Source organism: Castor canadensis, chromosome 3 (genome assembly GCF_047511655.1).
Source record: "Castor canadensis chromosome 3, mCasCan1.hap1v2, whole genome shotgun sequence".
NCBI classification, from domain to species: Eukaryota; Metazoa; Chordata; class Mammalia; order Rodentia; family Castoridae; genus Castor; species Castor canadensis.
In genome coordinates, this window is record NC_133388.1 from 100,739,885 (window position 1) to 100,759,945 (window position 20,061).

General features: G+C 38.6%; 1 non-coding gene across 1 annotated transcript; it reads left to right on the top strand.

Annotated features, from left to right (window-relative positions):
- The first annotated feature begins 13,399 nt into the window (after positions 1-13,399).
- On the top strand, positions 13,400-13,563 carry LOC141421893 (U1 spliceosomal RNA). Its single transcript, XR_012446583.1, has one exon. It is a non-coding gene; the product is annotated as a U1 spliceosomal RNA (small nuclear RNA).
- The last annotated feature ends 6,498 nt before the right edge of the window (positions 13,564-20,061 follow it).

The following is a 20,061-nucleotide window of genomic DNA, read 5'->3' on the forward strand; positions in this document are numbered from 1 at the left end:
CATCTTCTATGACAGCCACTTTCAGAAGAAGCCAGTGTAGCCCAAGCTGTGCTTTGGGAAAGCACTTGTGGAGAGATTTGGTGACCATAGAGCAGAGCCTCCCTGTGCCTCCCTGGAGAGTGCTTTCCTTGTGTTCCCTAGATTATCGTGGAATAAAACCCCTCAAGGTTTTCTCCACAAATCACCTTTTAAAATAGCCACAAGGAAAATCCAGCTCAGCCCCAACTCCAGGGTGAGTGGTCTGCTTTCAGTGATGATCACTGAATGGGATCAGCTAGGAATCCAGGGTGAGCCCTTTTCCAGAGATGCAGGGTCAGGGCTGGGCTGCTTTTGATGAGTAGATGGGGGCCTTATTTGCATGTGCTCCTCCTATATAAGAAGCTCTGGGTGGAATTCCCTGAGAGGGTAATGTAAGAGCAGATCTGAAAGTCCTGATAGAGATTCTGACAATGAGTAAAGTAATGAAAGAAAAGGGTATGTTTAGTGGGTAACCAGTTGGAGGGGAATGAGAAAAGGACAGAGACAATGGGCGTGAAAATAATCAAAACACTTTATACTCATCTATGAAGACAAAGTAAACATGTTAAAATGTTTAAAAATAGGAGATGAATGATCAGATAGAGTATGAGTGGCTGAGTTTGTTCAAATACATCATATGCATGTATATAAATACAAATTTTAGCCCTTTCAACAATTAATGAACTTTAAACAAACTAAAGAAAACATGAGGTCTCATTATGTGATAATTAAAATTATGAACTCGTCATCTGGTTTAATGCTTTCCATGTACAAAAAAATTGTGATTCAAATATTAAATTTATCTTCTTTTAAATCATGTGGAAGTATAAAAATGACTATAAATGTTTCTGCAATGTGTACAGGAGTTCATGACAAGTAAGTTATCCTATTTATATTGCTCTGTGATTTTACAAGCTCCCCAAGCCAGCCCTGGTCACAGTGAGGCACACCTGGTGAGGAGTACAGAACCCCATTTCATAATTATCACAGATGTGACTTTCCTGCATTATAAAGTTTAGTGAAAGGAAACAGAGAACCAGGATTCGGGCAGAGGCAGGATTGTGAGTCTCTGGCATCTCATGTCACTGTTTATCACAATCACTTTTTGTACTTTGACAAGTGATGTCTCTGTAGAAAACTCAATGTGCTTTAGCACAGGATGTAATAAGCTGTATATTTATGGAGAGCACATGTGATGATGCTGACAACATAGATATTGTTCACCATCAGCAAAAATGGGAACCCATATTCAATCCCATTTGTGTCCTGGAGTTCCTTTATAATCCCCTCCCACCTTCCCTCCTCTATCTTATCTGCAAACCAAACATGGCTTTTATGATGTGTTACATTCATCTTCATTTTGGACAATTTATACAACCACCACATGATTTGTATACTTTTAATTTTTTTCATTTTTAAACAATAATGTTTATTGAATATCCCTCTGTGTTTGTTTTATGCTCAGTAATTTCACCAAAGATCAAACATTTAAAGAAACTTTTGTCAGTTGGCCTGCTAATGGGTGTTGAGATAATTTAAGTTTCAGTTTATGACACACTAAGCTGTTATTCAGCTTGTAGAGATCTGAAAAAAAATGCTTCTATTCTGACAGCAAAGACAACAACCATATTCAACTAGACTATCTGCCAAACAACAAATTAACACCTCAAATACCTGTCTTCACAAGACAAGGTGACACACAGAGGACATGGACCATGGAGACTCAGATTTCTGCTTTGGGATGTTCACAACACTATCCTGCCCTAAATTCCTGCACTCCACTTCAGTGATGGGAAGTGATGTCCCTGGGGCAGAGGTCACTAGACACCAAGGAGAAGAAGGTTATACTAGACATGGTTGATGGATTATTGCAGGCCAAGTTTGCTGGTCCATCAGCATATGAATATTCCATGGTGCACAGACTCAGGGGGTCTGTACATTTTATTCCTAAATCCAAAGACCTTACTACTTGTGACCTACAAATGGAACAATTTTGTCTCTCATATCTCTGCAGCTGAGAAGTCAATGAACAAGCCAATGGCAGATTTCTTGTAGGTCAGTGCAGGCTCCTTGTTCCCAATTTTCATAATTTTTGCATCCTCACATGGCAGAAGAGAGGATCACTGGGTTCTCACATTGAAGAATGGCCTAAAAATGTCTGTTCCTTCTAACAATCCCTGTAAAAGGACTCCTAATTCCATCTAACGAGTTAGATTTCCCTGGATTAATTTCCTGTATAGGACACACCTGTGAATACCATCTTGATGATTAAGTTCCAAGCCTGCACCTTGAGGGGCCCAGGTATTCAACTACAGCTTTCCAGAATGGACCACACAAGTTAATGTACATCCACTACTAAATGCATTTCTCCATGGCAATAGTCACACAGAACGTTGTTCCAGTATCAGCTATAAAATCTAAGTTTAATGTTATGTTTTACAAATTCGGTATTAAATCAAGTATGGGGGACACTGCAGGTGTATCTCACTCCTTGTATTCCAAAATGTCATCCCAAAATGAATGATGAGGAAGAAGAGATGAATAACATGTTCCAAACAAACCTAAAATTCAGTGAGACAAGCAATGAATGTTAGGATTCACATTGCTGTAGGGGCTGGATCCACAAGCCTGGCAGCCTCACCTATAGTCGGCTGTGTGCAGATGACACAGGAGCCTCATGCATGTGAGCATGTTTCCTCAGCTCTTCATGGCTGGTGTTTCATAATGAAGCCCCTTTAGTTCTGGTTTCTTTGTCCATAACAACCTCCTCATCACCAGTTCCCTTGGCCAAAGCCTGTGTGATCTCTTCCACTGTGATTTCCTCCTCCCCATTCTTTACAATGTGTCCAGGCTGATAATTTTACATATCTGCATTTCGTGTTTTTCTTATTTGTTTTATACAAGCAGTCAGGGAAAGCAGTATCATCCACTCTTTCTGTGCTTAGAGGTCCTCTCTGTCACATGTTGTGTGTCAGTTTTTAGTCAATGATGAGCCACATATAAAGCCAGTCTCATAAGATTGCAATGGACCTGAAACATTCTCGCAAGATACTGCCATCTCAGTTCCTGAGGTGTCACAACAGAGTGAGTTTTGCATGGGATTGTGGTGGGGCTCATGCAAAAAAAAACCCCTGCACTGCCAGTCCCATGGGCAATAGCCATATGGTGATGGACAGTACGTATGTGACCATGATCAGGAAAGATGATGACTTAAATTCTCTTCTCCTGGACTCTTATACTTGACTCAGTCTTGAGTGTGTTTTCCATCATGTCCTGGACTCTATCCTGTGTTCTACTATTCATCAAGAACCTAATTATACTTACAATTTTTTCTAATAAGAAGCCACTTTAAGCAATTGATCTGGGAATAAAAGTATATTGATGAAAGACAATGGATGTGGACAATCCTGTAGGTCATTGCTCTCTGGTAAGCCTGTTCTCCATCCACCTTAGCTCTGTTTTGTAATGAATAATAAGCTTCCAGGAGTTGTTATATAATCTGCCTTTGGGAAGACAGCACACTAGCAAAATTTTGAGAAAGGGCTGCACCAGACATATGGAACTTTCCAATGACCTGAGTTGAAGAACACATTCATAGCCATGTGCATCTCATCACAATAACCATCACAGTCTTAATAATTTTATTAACCATGTCCAAAGTAAAGACTAGACTAATAATGGTGAATTTATCTTGAGTCTCAAGTGACTTACACAAATTAAATATAATTTTAAAATAAATAACATGGAAAGAGTGATGTGTATGATAACTGAAGTGAAACAGGGTAGGAAAGTCTATATAAGCTGACTAGGGAGAAATATTACTCCTCATGGAAATTCTTTCTGTGGAATGGTCCTTCCTCTACTGAGAATGATGTCTGTCAGCACACAGTCAGTGCCAAGTTTCAATTCTTTTAAGTAAATGAGAGCAGTTTTCCTTGCGTTGATGATGCAGGCTACATTTGTATCCCTCTCTGATCTGGACAACTGAGAATCCACACTGACGTCATGGCCATTTCTTCTGTGTATCCATGGGACCCTGCCTCTCTCTTGGGTGACATGGTGCTGTTTGCAGACAGACTTTGCTATAGTTCTTAAAATTCTTCACAGAAGCAGGTGAGGAGGAGTACTTTATGTCTATCAGGTTATCAGTGCAGTTTCATATGAAAAACCTGTGTAGATCCAGGCAATCCTACAGAAACCCACTGACAATATCTATTTGTTGCTGGTAGAAGGATGAGTGATGTATTATGCTTGGGAGTATTATATAAGCCAGTGTTTCTCACATAATATCCCCTCTTAAAAGAATCAATTGGTGGAGGACAGGCAGCTGCCTCTGGACAAGCAATGTCTGGAAACTCAGGTCAGACACACGTACATTCTTGAATCCCATGAGAAAAGAATACAGACAGGACATGTAGGTGTAGTAGAGGAGAAGATGAAATTTATTTTACTGAGTGAAGGTACGTGTCATGGTGCTGCCAGGTGGAGTGGAAGTGGACAGAAACGAATGGAGAAAGTGCTAGAGCTGTTTTTATTTGATTCATGGAAGAAAAATATGGGTGGTTCTTGTGTTTTCGGCTAGTGTAATTGGCATATTTGCTTTACTCTGCACTTGCATTTGAGCTGTCTCTTAGATATTTCAATTATGTGCATGGGGAGTTATCAATATTCTTGTTTAAAGAAGAGATTTACATTTGAAAACACCTATGCTGCTGCCACTAGGAAAAGTCAAATTAGGCTGTTGTCCCCAAAACTTTTTATTCCCCTATTTTAGCCTGCCCCCCATCCACTCAGAAAAGATATTTTTCAAATCTTCCAACTTCTGTCTAAAGTTTTAAATGAATTTGCTCAACCATTTCCTCTCCATGATTCTACAACTCTATTATATTTTCAGATTGCAGAAAAGGTTTAAGAATTTAAAGATTCCATGAATTTTTTTTGCACCTACATGGTTGCATGTGATCTGGGTTCCACAATGGACACTGACAAACACCTGAATCACCTCACTGTCTTGGGACTGTGAAGGATCAAAGCACTGACTGCCTTCTGACGTCCCTCATAGTGTGCAGAAGACACAGGGCCTGGCCATGTCCACAGCTCTGGACTGATTGCAGAGGTGGTACCGGTGCTGGCCCAGGACAGGAAGAAAATACTTTCAGACTATTGCCACTCAGATACCTCCTCATTTCCATGGGGTTATAGGTGTACCATGTCAGGAAGATTTTCACAACCTCATGGTGCCTTTTGTATTTTTTCTCAAAAGAGGGTTTCCTAAAAATATACTTAATGCAACTCACATACATGCTTAGAATTGCCTCTCAGTGGAACCCAATGACACAGTCATTCTCAGAAACCTATTGATGGCATGGACTGGGTTTTATTGAAAAACATCACATATAAATAGCATTGTGTAATGATCAAAGTCCCACTGGGACAGCATTGAAAATTAGGGGCCTTTGACTTGATGTCCTGCTGTCCATGCACACTGGTGTGGAGCTTGGGCCTACAAGGCACTGGCAGCCCCATCCACACTCTCTGCTTGGTGCAGTTGATGAAATCACACTCATTCATGTGAAATCCCAGCTGAAGCTCTCCTAAGCAGGCTGGAATCCTGCTGATCTGGAGTCTTAAGATCCATAGTCCCATAGTCCCATCATGCATTGTTCATCTGGGTTTTTCTGTGCACACTCTTACATGTAGGTTCTCTGCAATGTCTCCCTTCCTTGATTCTATGCTTGTTTATTATGATGTCTGGGCCTTCGTTGCACCATAGATGCAAGCTGTCATATGCCCATGACAGCTGGTCTCTGTTTATCTGCAGAGTAACAACACGAGGGCACCAGGGAGATTTATGGTCTGTGCCCTCTGCAGACTTCATTGAGGTCCACACTATACCTAATCACACTAGTATCAAATAAGGGGAGACTAAGGACGACAGCACAGCAATGCATGCAGGTGACCCAGAAAAGTCAGCCCTGATGTCATCACAGGTCCCTGAGGCTCCGTGACACTTCCCTCCTTTCCCATCTCTCCATGAATTCTATGAGAGGATAATTAGTTTATTTTCATCCACATACAAAACGTAATGTATATATCTGTGTTAGTACGAAGTTGAAATTATAAGAAAGCATTATTGATTAGTTCGGTGTGTCCAAGAGCCTGTATTAGACAGAATGAGCTCAGATCATGTGATTATAATCCTCTCTAGTGGATTCAACTGTTCATCTGAACCATGTTCAGCACAGATTTGGACATGTCTTTAGAGATTCAAAGAACCCCATTCTTCAGGTTGATGATGAGTTTTATCATTATTTCTGATTTGCTCAAATGTTTATTCAATTTTTCATATTTTCAGTCTCTTGATGAGCTTAGCATGTTTATGATTTGCACAAACTAATCTGTCTTTTCTTTGTTGGGTGTATCCCAATTCGTTGTAGTGAATGATGTTTTAAATATGATGGTAAATGTGATCGTAGAATTGTTTGGTGAATTTTTCATTTCTGCTAATCATAGATATTGGATGCAGGGTTCTTAGTTTTTTATGATAATTTTTCTGATTATAGTACTGAGGAGATGGAGTTCTCAAAATATGACTTTGGAAGAGTTTCCTTACATTTAATGATAAATGTTTGATGAGGCAGATATATTCAACTTGATTAAAATATTATTCAGTGTATACAAGTGACAAATTATTACATGGTACCCAGTAAAACGCTTTAATCTATTGGTTAAAATTAATTTGGGTAAAATAAATATTTTAGAAATAACATTACTATTCCTAAATATGTGGTACAATTAAATATTGAGTTTTTGGTCTCTGAAATTTTCTTTTTTGGAGATATTTCATTTCTGGTTCAGGAACATGCTCTTTATTGTTATGTTCAAGCTTTCTTTTTTCTCTTAGTTCACATTTGGTATGATGTATGTGTTCAGATATCCATTCATTTCTTAGAGGTTTATATTCATGTGTAACAAAATACAGCATTGACTGAAAGGATAATACAGTATTTCCATTAATAGGCTCATGAGGAAACTCCTTAAAGTTTTTTGACAATATCTAATTTACCATCCTTTTAAAAGTTTGCTGAGAGTTGTATTTTTTCCAGATTCTTGTGAACACTTTAATGTTTTGTCTTGCTGATAATAGTTTATCAGGTATGAGGTGATATTACTTTGTGGTTCACAGTTTGATTTTCCACATAATAAATTGTTGAAATAAATACTCATTCTCCATGAAATACTGATTTCAGTTCTGTAAATCATAAGTTGTGCATGTCAATAGAGGTCTATTTCTTCTCCCTTTATTCTGTCCCGTTGATCCAGGTAGCCAACTTTCAGGATCAGCTGATTGCTGTAGCTTCACATTGAGCTCTAGATTGGGGACATTAGTTTTCTGACCTTTATGTGTTCATTGTGTTTTCATTGACAGTTTCTTTCCCTTTCAGAAGTAGATAACACTCTGCATGAAATTTATTCCACATATAATAACATTCTCAGTGTGAAATAGAATAAGGTTATACATTTTCCCAAATTTGTTCTTCTATAATGAATGTACACATTACCTTCAACATCCCTTGGGAAAAACTATGTCTGGCACCATTCAACCCCTATCCATAGAGTCTGGAAGCTAGTTTTGTATTTTCTCTGTGTGGGCATCTCTGGTATAGACTCTCCATGGCAAGAGAAACAGAGTATGGTAGTCTGTAGCATTTGACGTGATTTTTTTCAACACTCATCTATATTCTCACATTTCTTCTAAGTCAGTCTTTTTATGTCAGATGAATAGTCCATTCTATGGTAGAGTTCAGTGTCTTTGTTCCTTATGACTTGATAGATGCAGAATATTTCTTCTTTCAGGTTTCTGTTAGGAGTTCCATTGTACAAGATTTTGAGAAAATGTATAGATTCAATTCCGTTAGCAATAAATCTAAAGGAAGAATTTTGGTTCATAATATGAATTTATTTTAATATCTTAGACTCTTTCCCAGAGTGGTTATATAATCTCTCATTCTTATCAGTGTTACGTGTTATTATTTCTAACATTCTCATCAATACAGGCTAATAGCTATAATTTTATAAGCTGTATAAATTATGGAACAACAATGATGAAACTAATTTATATTCTGAATAAAGAAAATAGAAAGTCTTAGTCATTGCTGGATTCCACATACAAAGAAATATCCATAACTGAAAATCCATGAAGACAGGAAATAGATTTGTGTTCACATTGTCAGGGGAAGGAAGGGGAAAGTAAGCATCAAAAGTGAGTGCTAAGGCAGGGGTGGTGGAGCAAACCTGTAATCACATCTACTCGGTATGTAGAGGCAGGAGGATCAGGAATTTGAGGTTATTATGAGAGAATAATTAGCAAGCCCCTTTCTGAAATAAAAAACAAACATGCTAAGAAAAAGGCTGGATGTGGATCAAGTGGTATAGCAGGTTTCCCAGCATGCTTAAGGCCCTGGGTTTTGTGCACTGTACTGGAAAAAGAGAAGAATTAGTGACTGTTCTATTACTTTTGGGAGTGTACAAGTTATCTTAGTTCTGTCATATTGGGATTACACAAATTTGTGAGAGGAATATGTATGAACTGTAGATAAAGAGTTTGGAGAAGGACGGGAATCAATAATTACGTACAATTTTCTGTCTCAAAGTTGCATACATCAGAAGGAGGAATAAATGTTACATTGTAACTTGCTTCAGGAAGAATTTCATAAAAGAGTTAAAGAAACCTTGATGTTACTACAGTGATGTCACTAGAGGGAGGGAGAGACTCACTAGAAGAAGAAGGGCCAGAAAAGGCAGGACCTCAGCAGGTCTGACTCCACAGGGCCTCAGTAATCCTGTTCCTCCTTTGAGCCCCTGTACTAATAGCTGGCAACCTGTTTTGCCTTTGGACATCCTTGTGGTTCTCAGAGCTGCACAAATTATTGAGACCTCCTTGGTGCTTCTGATCATCCAGTATGATATTCCAAGGTTCACTGTGGTCCTGAGACCCCAGTGGGTGTTCTGACCATCATCATCATCTGTGGTACTCACACCCCACACTGAGCACCCTTGCAGTGATGTTTGTTTTTGGACTCCCACTGTCTATTCCAATTACATCCAAATGTTTACCTCAATCATACCAACAATTCATTTTTATAGATCCTTTAAGACATTGGAAAATATTTTGGAGTCATAGTGTCCAGAAATATTTTCTAGTCCTATGCACTGATATTTAACCCACATGTGTAGAAGGTCTGGTTGTCTGATGGTTTCCTGAGGTGCACCAGGTTAATCCCCCTGCTGTAAGGCAGGTGAAAGACCCATGCAGTCAGTGTTACCAGAAGTCTACCTTCTAGTTGTGCCAAAGACAAAATCTGTTGCTTTTCCTCTCTTGGCAGAGTTCTGTGCTGATAGTGATGAAGGTCCATAATCAAGAAGCATGATGTTTTCGAAAATTCCACCCAGACTCCCTTCCTTCAGTCAGAGACAGGTACCATGTGATGACTTCCCAAACTCAGTGATCCCATTTGAATTTTCTCTCAAATGAGAATTTTCCCCAGAACAAATTTGGTGCAAACTATGTCCTTCTACTAGTATTCCTCTCACTTGGCCCTGAGAATCAAAATATTCTAAGAAAGGATATTGGGACATGAATCTGGTATCCTTGTCAAATATAAAATTTTAGATAATGATGTATAATCCTCTGTCATATGTGTTAGTATATCTGGCTCCAGGCTCCAGTTATTCCACCCCACACAAACCATAGTATTTCCAGGAAGGCATTGTTAGCAGATGGTCTTATATCCCGTGGCCATCAGTTCACTCTAAGTTAGCAAGACTGCCCTTGGAGAAGTAAAGAAGTTGAAATTGTATGGAGGCTGCAGCTTCAGCTCCTGCCTAACATTACAGGTTGCTCTCTCTGATGGTTGACTAGATGTCTTTGGGTAACCTGAGTTACCCCTGCCTACTGTATGAAGTGAGAAGTCACAGAAAACCTGTGTCTCCATCAGCTGTTATCACCAACAACACAGGGAATTTAAGTAAATTTGTGATAGTCACATCAGAATAATACCAGTAACTCCCATCCCTTTTTCAACAAGGTACGTTGCATTTGTTTACCTCTATTTTTAAAGTGTGTTGAAGTATTGAAGATAGTGGAAATTCCACAAGACATGGAAAGTGGAAGGTTTCTTAAGCTTCCCTGTGGTCTGCAGCAGCCACCTCTGAGGTCCAGGTAAAGGACATTAGCCCTGGTATTGAGAACAAAGAATACATCTTCCATTCTAGGAAGTACATGGAGAACAGAGATGTGAGAAAGAAAGCTGAGGAGAATAAGGTGTGGATAGAAACCTAGGGAGAATTATTTGGACTTGTTCAAAAAGACAATCAGATTAGGTGCTGGTTTGCAGTGTGCAATATCGATCCATGTTTATTCTTCACAGGGCCTGGGTAACCTCTGTCCAGACTGCTTTAATTAGGTAATTACATGGAATTACATTTCTGATGGAAAATTCCTCACAATGATCCTCTAAGCAACCTCATGATCTGGTCCTGGTGACCACAGAAGAGTCATTTCTTCCCCCATCAATAACAAATATGAGAATGTGTCTTTCTAATAAAACAAATGTTTTCATACTTCATAAAGTTATAAAATTATTCAGGACAAAATACTGGCTTCTATTTTGATGTTTCCATATATAAATACAATATACTTTGCTCCTAGAGACCTTTTTTCCTCCTTCCTCTACCAGTTGAAGCTCACACTTGACACCTGCAAACAGAGAATCTATTCAAGAAACTGTTAAACATTCCCACTCTTTATCTCCTTTATGTTCACTCACACACTCAGTATCTTTTGTCCTTCATAAATCACCCTTTAAAATAGCAATAAGGAAAACCCAGCTCGGATCCAAATCCATGTTGAGGGGTTTGTGTTCTGTGGTGATCACTGAATGGGATCAGCTGGGAATCCAGGGCTGAGCTCCTCTCCCAGAGTTACAGGGAAAAGGTTGGGATCATTTTCATGAGAAGAGGGAAGCCCTATTTGCATGTCCTCCTGCTATATAGGAAGGTCTTAGAGGATGTTTTAAAAATGGCAGAGCCCAGAGATGTGTGTTCTTGGGGGAGTTTGGTGAACATTATGGCATCTCCGAAAAGGTTATCTTACTGTATGAATTTGTATTGTTATATATATAGAACACTTTATTTCATTTAAATTTGTTTTATTTTTGTGCTTACATTTATCAGTTAATATTACCTCTCTTGTACAGAAGGAAAAGTACCAAATATTCAGTGTGCTCTATGAACATGACCTGATGTCTTGTAACATTGTCTGGGCCTATACTTTTTAGTGCTGAAACCACGGCCTCTGGTTCAGATCCTCAACAGAGTAGACCTGCCTGGGGAGATTTGCAGTACCTATTCCTGCAGTGAGGACACATCTGGCTTTGCTGTATTTTAGTATTAACTGAAAGAGAACATAGAGACCCAGCATTCAGATACACATGTTAATTAATCATTTCCTGTATCATTGTTTACATGTCTTTCTCTAATGATGTATATTGTTCATTTGAAGCAGACCCTACTTCAGAAAAATGCATATGGTAACCTGCACATTTATGACATGTGCACATGTTAAAAATTAATGTTTCTATATAAACACAACAGTTGTCACTGCCATCAAGTCCATAAACACTTATTTCTTTTCATGTTTTTTTTCCTGTGGTTCCAATGTAATCCACTGTCCTATCAGACTTCCTGTCCTCCTGTCTCCTGAACAGTCAGGTCATGCTGTGTGTAGCTTTATATTGTTTTTTGTCACATTGCATATACACTTTTGATACTTTATTATGCCAACTCAGAAAATCCAGTCATATACTTCCATATTTTTGTGGGAAACTGGCACTGATGGATTCTTAGGTGTAGTAATTTTCCAGCTTATGAAAACAATTTGGTTGTTTTGTCAATTGAACTCTTCATGGGTATTTAAATGGTTCTCACATTCTATTTATTACAAAATAAGCTGCTAATTGCCTTTCAGATTTAGGGCTCTGAGGAAAAGTTCTTACTCTTACAAAATGCAGAACAACAATAAGAAGAAACCTAGAAAATTTTGAAATAACAAATTTCCTTCAACTTCTCAGAGAGTTGAGTTTCTTAGGGCCTCCAGACAATGTGGAATGTGACCATTCAGGTGGATATATGGGAAACAAGAACAAACATTAGCTTTCTGAGCATGGAGGTCAAGTGAGGGCACATGGCTAAGAAAGGAGATGAAACAGGAAGTAATGCATGGATTACTGAGAGACAAGTGCACTGAAGATATACAGTGTGAAGTATTCCAGGATGCACAAATATTGAGATTTCTCAGTCCATTCTTCCTGCTATAATACATTTCCCTAGGAACTGTAACTAACATATATTCTCATTTGTGGAGATTGAGAAGTTTATGATCAAGGTATTGTGAGATTTGTTGTGTGGTCAGAGGTGGTGCTCTGCTTCCAAAATTGTTTAGGAGTGTGCATCCACTTGGCAGAAGAAATGCACACTCTGTTCTTAATTTGCAGAAGGGACAATGACATTGTCCTTATATAAGGTCCATTCTACTCTAAAGTAAATTAGTGGTAAGCCACAGAATAGTAGAAATAATTGCAAGTCACATAACCATCAAGACAGGTATATTCAGAATATGAAAAGAACCTTCCACATTCAAATGTTTAAATCCATCCAGAAACTGAAAAAAGACCTGTGCAAACATTGCATCAAAGAAGATGTGCAAGTGATACCCCAGTATGTAAACAAACACTCATCTTTTCAACACTATTGATCTCATATCACACCACAGTTAGACACCACTTCAAAGTTTGGAAGGCTCAAATCAACGTGAAAAACTGGAAAACCAGTGTTGTTGAGCTCAACAGGATCTAGAGCCTGGACATTGTTACTGGAATCCAAGTGTTCCTCAGGAACAGCACATGTGTTCCTAATGAAATTCATCAAGGGCCTGATAAGTCACCTGGAAATTATTTTTCTGAGTTTTTTGCTACCAATAATGAGGCCATGTTTTCCCAAAAGAAGCCTGCACACAAATAATTAACACAGTGTTTGTCAGAAGCTGGAAATAACCTGAAACGTCTTTCAACATTAGAGAGGAATGAAATGTAGGAAACAATCATAAATCAAGTAAATGTGCTGCAATGCATTCCCTGCCTTCACCATGACCTCCACCACATGGAGAGCACCTTGGGCTGTGAACTCCTCACCCTCTGTGGAACATGAATTCTGCTCCTCTGAGAAAACTACAGACATTTGTTTAAGTTTTGGAACAAAGACACCTACCCTCAGGAGCTCCAGTAAACACAGACTTTGAAGTCCTAGCAAGAGCAAGAAAGGGATACTTACCTGGCAGGGGAGATACCATGATCACGAAGGTGGTTTTCCCAGGGCGAGGCTTATCCATTGCACTCCGGATGTGCTGACCCCTGCGATTTCCCCAAATGTGGGAAACTCAACTGCATAATTTGTGGTAGTGGGGGACTGCGTTCGCGCTCTCCCCTGCAAAACAAACAAACAAAGAGCAAGAAAGAAAGACAAAGAAATTATAAAGATCATACAAATTGGGGAGGAGGAATCAAAATGACCCTGTTTGCAGATGACATCATCACATGTACAGAAAATTCTAGACTCCTGCAAAAATTGAGGGAATATATACACAGAATGTTCAAACTTGCATGATATGAAGTCAGCTTACAAAAACAATTAAAGTTTCTGTATAAAAATAGTGAACTATCTGAAAAATTTTAAAAAGCCACTTCAATACCTAAAAAATACCTTGGAACAAATTTAATAAGGAAGTAAACATTGATGCAATGAAAAGTATAAAACATCTATGAAACAAGTTAAACAGGAAATACATCATTGGAACACCTAATTTAATTCTAGGAGTTAAAAATCTACATTACTATATATAGGTACTGTGTCAGTCAACTTTCTGTGGCTATGAAAATTACTTGAGATAAATTAATAGAAGAAGGTCAAAGGTTTATTTTTACTGCGATTGTCCAAGTTTCCAGTCATTTGTTAGTTTATCCTGTTACTCTGGGTCAATGGAAACAGAAGACTACATAGCAGAAGCACATGGTACAGAAAACCATCTTACCTAAGATGTCTGGGGATCACAGTTGAGAGAGGAGTGTGCGTGCCAATATCCACTTCAAGGTGAGGTTTCCAATGACCTAACTTCCATACATCTCCTTCCAAGCTGGAGAACAGACTTTACAACGGAAGACATTAAATTTCAGAACTACTGCATAGGCCAACAAAATCAACACTTTTATGGTTTTCCTCTTAAAAATGAATTACATGCTACACTGAAACCCAAAAAACAAACCTGAGTTGCATAAGGAACTGCAGTCGATCCCCAAAGATCCAAAGAAACTTTGAGGAGACATTTACTGCATGATAATCTATGAAAAGGGAATACAGAGGAGTTCACAGACTAGGAAATAACATGGATAAGTATATGTGAGAGAAACGAATGGGTTTCTGAACAGAGAGATTTCAAAATTCCACAAAAATAAATAAAATACCTTCCCAGAATGAGTACAGTTTCTGCAGATACACCAGCATAGGAAATAAGAAAGGTATATAAGCTCATCATTCACACTTCAAAAATAATAATTGAAATGTCATAATGATTGCCAAATAAAAAAAAATTTGAAAGATTGTCAATGTTTGTGATTATTAGGAATATATATATTTTGGGTCAATAATTAAAGAACAATACATATTTAAGTGAATGGATGAAAAAAGAAACATGAAAGAGCAAATGTGGTTATGAATGGAAATTAACCAGTGTTTATTAATGATGGGTTGGCAAATGGTACCGCACTTTAGGAAAACATCTGTCAGCTTCTTTTAGAAAATGTTATGTTGAACCCACAACTCAAGGACTGAGCTTAGTTATTTACCAAAAGGAATTGAAATTATATGTCCAAACAAAATTATACTCAAATCGTGATAGAATCTTAATTCATAACTGCCCAAGAATGGAAGCAACCAAGATGCCTTTCAACAAGTAAGTGAATAATCAAAGTCTATACACAATACTGTGGAGGACAAGTAGGAGACAAAACACTGGAGATGTTAATACAGGATAAAACATTGTAAGGTATAAAATTTGTATTTATAGGTGAAGGAATCCAAACTGAGTGCACAGTACACTGTGATCACATCAGTAAAACACTCTAAAAAGGCCATTTTATAAGAATAGGATGCATAGTAATGGAGGCCAAGGTTAACCTATCCTGGGAGATTTTCGTGTTTGTTCTTAACATGGTATTTGTGAGTACAGGAGAGGTTGTGGGCTAAGGAGAGAGTGCCACACCTTATGCTCCATGTTTTTCCTGGAAGGCATGGAGAGTGTTGGGAAGTGGACTTTCAATAGTATATTTTACACCTTTGTACACAATGTTTGTTCAGCAAGTGTTTCTGTTATCCCTACTGTAGTACTCTGTTGCCATCTTTACTGACCTTACATGCAAATGTTTTCCATTATTCCTTAGCTTCCATAGTTGATGTTTCCTGTAGCAGATACATTATTATTTTTGTAATAAAGATTGTCTAGAAAGTGTACATAGTACTCATCCATTTTCTATGGAGACCAATTGTTGCCCACAATATATTGCTTTTATGGAATTTCCCCAGAGATTGATGGTATTATTGTGGAGTGGGACAGGAAAGGCAATTCTAGAAATATTTAGGCTGTTGACACTGACCCTCAAGCCTAGTGAGCCACACCATCAATGGCAAAGTATGTGTGTGCACCCCTGAACCATTACACAGAAATCCCCATGTGATGATTTCAATCTATATGTTTCTGCAAAATGTAATTGTTGTTATATGAGATGAAGATAGTAAAACTTGGCTCACTAGGGACACAGAGAGTCCATTAGGCCTCTCCTTTCCTAAATAGGATTGGTTCCCTTAAAAATGACTTGAGAGAGTGAGATGATTATCCCCTCTCCGTCCTGGGATATGAGCAGGGAGTATGTGTCTCCCTTACCATGTGAGGAGGCAGCAACCACATGTTACCACGGAAGACAAGAGCCAGCCTTTTGAAATTGTTAATCTTCCAGAACCTTGATCTAGGACTTTGGACCTCAACCTGTCAGAAAAGTCTTAATTTTGAATGTGGACAATTCTGAGAAAAATTGTATAGAGATCAATAATCTAGTAAGATACTGCCAAGAGTCACTGTGATAGTACTCCCATGGCAAGAACGTTTGAGCAAGAATAATGACAGAGACAAGAGTAGACAGACAACAGGGTTCAGACCCACTCTTATGTTAACACACTCATGAGAATTAGCCCAAGATCCACAAGAACTATTTCCATCCTTTCATAGACCAGAGCACAAAACTTATGTATTTCCCAGTATTCCTGACCTTCTAAAATGAACCCAAATCAACAACAGTACTCTGAGAACAACACTGCAGCACATGGATACAGGAGGACAATCCTCAGGCAAACATGACGGTCACTTGACAAGAATGGAGGCTGCAGGACAAGAATTGGTCAGGTGGTCAGTGACTGGGGTAGATGGGAGGCCAGGACAACTTGGTGCTCACTGTGGGCATCATGAACCATCTGCACTAAGTGCCATGCATCATTATGTAAAATACATTTTATTGCTTCAGAAACATTACCTGTAAAATAGTCTTTCAATTTATAAATTAATAAAGAAACCAACAATTACATGAGCCTTGTCACACACAAGTCAGGACCACCTTATCACTTTCCAACACCACCGAACCCCCTGTATTGAAAGGTCTTTAGTGGACACAACACAGAAGGAGCTGGCACCTCTTAATCAGCAGTGCATTTGGACACCAAAATACAAGCTGGGGCTTGAATGAAGTAGGCATCACACTTTCAGAATCACCTCATGAGAGTTTGCTTGTTGTATTTCTTCTTCATCATATATCTATTAGAGCACATGTTACACCATGAGTGTTCTGCAATTGAATACCTGTCAGTATTGGAGGTACACATTATCAAATAGAGAGAGGAGATTGCTGAGGTATGGGAAAGCATCTCTTAACCTCACTGTGATTTTCCTTGCAGTAATTCATTCATTCTTCTACTGAAATTTCAGATTCTCCTGAATGTCTTTTGCCCTCCATTTATTTTTGTTTCCAACAACCTCTTATTAGTAAGTTCCTTAGGAGCCTCCTGTTGGAGGTCCTTATTGTCCTCTTATTCACATAGCACATGGAGGTGTTGACCAGCTCAACTACAGAGGATTAAATCAAGCTCAAGAGAACATAATGCACTAAAAGTAACACCAAGTGGTGCCATGTAATACACACATGAACCTGCATTATGCACACACTATCAAGCAAACCCAACATCCACCCCAATGTGCATGGCAGCAGGATATCAAGTCACAGGAGATCATTCCAGAGCCCACGTTGACTGGTGTCCCAATGGGACTGTGTATTCATAGGACTTATTATCACAAGCTTCCTTCCTATTGTCCCTTTTCAATGTGAATGTCCACCATATGCTTATCACTGTGCAAGCACTCAGCACTTTTGATTTAACAAGTACACTGGTGAGAATCATACCTGAAGCCTCACCCATAACTATTTCTGATAAGAGCTGAACATAATTCATCAAAATGATACTGAAGTGAGCTAGTATCTTTGTTCTATTTTGATGGAATCAATGTATTCAATATGTGACAAGAACAGTATCTGGAGGTAAATGATGGAGAGCTATGATTCGATTGCATGGCTTCTTAGAAGTTGCTGTGATATTATAAAGAAGGGAAGTCATTGGAGCTGAAAGGAATTTGTTAGTTCAAAAATTTTCCCAGATTCTTAATTCTTATTTTGTTATTGTTAGAGTAGAGCAACTTTTTCTCATATCTCTAAATCTGAAAGATCACTAGCACCTTATGGTGAAATAATGAGAAAGTAAGGACAACTTGAACAACAATAAACAATTCAATTAGAAATATAAATTGCTTTCATTAACTGAGCAATTACTCATCTTGAAAATCCATCAGTGCCCAGTTCACACAGAAACACCAAGTTATTTTAACGAAGATTCTGAGTAAACATGACAAATTATTAAAAGTGCATACTGTATGTGATATTGATGGCAATTTTGAAAAATTGAAACCAAGCAACATAAAGATGCCATGACCTTTCTCTAGACACCAGGGAAGGACAAAGTGTGGGAGAGGAGGTTACAAAGGAATTTTAGGAATGCATTTATAATGGAATAAGTTTTTATCATTTGACTATATTAACAAATGTGTGTTTTTCCATGTAGAATAATAGTTACTGAATGAACACTTCATATATGTACATTTAACCACGTGCATTCTTCCTAAGAAATGTTGCTACACATGAACAATATGCATCATTAGAGAAAGAGTGACAGACATGTAGACAATGACACAGGAAATTCCAGAGGCTGTATGAACCTTGGTTCTCTATGTATTCTCTTAGTAAACACTAAAATGCAGCAAAGTCACACCTGTCCTCATGACAAAAATTGTTCTGCACACCTCACCAGGCTGGTCCACCCACCACTCTGTTCAAGATCTTGTCCGGGGGCAATGGTTTGAAACCTGAAGATCACAGGCCCAGATATGGTTACACAACAGCAGCTATTGTTCATATAGAACTGAATGAATACTTTTGTACATTCTCTTCTATATGAGGGAAGTAATAATAATACATAAACATTTTTATAAGAATAAAAATGAAATACAATGTAGGTTTCTAAATATAAAACAAGAAAAGTTGAATTCATGTGAGGTCACATTTTCTGGTATGTCCCCATGATGATCACTGTTCCCCAAGACTCTCCTATCAACTGTAGGACCTGCCCTCTCTGAGACTTCCATCCAGAGATTACTAGATAGCAAGGGGACATGCAAATATGGCTTCTCTTATCTCATGAAAACCAGCCCAGCCCGGTCCCTGCATTTCTGGAGAGTAGCCAAACACTGGACTCTAAGCTGACCCCATTCAGTGATTAGCATTGAACACAGACCACCCACAATGAAGTTGGGGCTAAGCTGAGTTTTCCTTGTTGCTATTTTAAAAGGTGATTTATGAAGAACTGAGTGTGTGATTGGAGATGAGTGAGAAGAACAGTGAGTACTTGTGAGAGTATCCTGACCAGAACTATCTATATTTGCAAGTGTCCACTGTGAGGTGTAACTGTTGGTGTCTGGAGGAGGCTTGGTGTAGACTTGGGGATCCCTGAGACTCTCCTGCGCAGCCTATGAATTCACCTTCAGTGACCATGTGATTTAATGGATGTGACAGGCTCCAGTGAAAGGGCTGGAATGGGTCTCATCCATTAGTTAAAACAGTAACATCATTTACCACACAGATTCCACGAAAGGCAGATTCACCATCTCCAGAGATATTCATACAAGCATTGCTTACCTGCAAATGAACAATCTAAGAGCCAAGGACACAGCCCTATATTACTGTGCAACAGACACTGTGACTTCTGTGTTATCCCAGACATAAACCTCCCTGAATGGGCACTTATGACCAGGAGTGGTCACTCAGTGCACACTGTGCCCAGGATTGTCCATGCTCAGGTACACTGGGAGATTAAGTGGAGATTAAGATTTCTTATGGGGCTTCCTCTCCATAGGCCATGGCCCATAAAAGAATACAGTTTCCTGTTTTGTGCTTAACTACTGATGTTTCTGAATTAGAAAAGTTTGTTTTCACCAGTTCATCTCCAGATCTTCAAGTTAAGGTAGATGAGACAGAAAGAGTAGAATTGCATGTTTGCTTTTGTAAGTGGAATCAGGATAAAAAATGACATTGGAGTACAAGGGATGCTAGCAGAAAAGGGGAAGTGGGAAAGAGGTACTAATAGGGAAGGGCAATTAGGGAATTGTGATCCTGATGAGAAAAGTATAGAGTATTCATATGTAAAAATATTACAATGAAACACATTATTATTTTACTGCCTAAATGTGTGATTCAATACAGCATTAAAACCCTTTAATAGGGA